We start from the raw sequence: 204 nt of genomic DNA, 5'->3' as shown, positions 1-204 counted from the left end.
AGAAGAGAGAAAGAGAAGGAAAGAAGCCTGGGTTAGCGGCACAGGAACAGGAGCTCCAGCGCGTGAAGAGTCATGCCACCACTGGGGCTGCGCTGGAGCCACCTGTGAGTCCAGGTGGGACCAGGAGCCACCCACCCCCAGAGCCAGATGCCAGGCCAGCTCACGTCCAGCACACCTGTGGCCCAGTGCTTACAAACCCCTCCC

The 204-nt window shown here is 62.3% G+C and overlaps 1 protein-coding gene across 2 annotated transcripts in view; it reads right to left on the bottom strand.

The window, feature by feature from the left end:
* The window catches only part of GPI (glucose-6-phosphate isomerase), a 25809-nt gene that overhangs the window by 13976 nt on the left and 11629 nt on the right, over positions 1-204 (bottom strand). The gene's annotated exons all lie outside the window — the stretch shown is intronic.

The sequence above is a fragment of the Lipotes vexillifer genome, unplaced genomic scaffold, assembly GCF_000442215.2.
Source record: "Lipotes vexillifer unplaced genomic scaffold, Lipotes_vexillifer_v1.1 scaffold182, whole genome shotgun sequence".
Lineage (NCBI taxonomy): Eukaryota > Metazoa > Chordata > Mammalia > Artiodactyla > Lipotidae > Lipotes > Lipotes vexillifer.
Note: the sequence above shows the minus strand (reverse complement) of the source record. Positions and strands in the feature narration are given on the sequence as shown.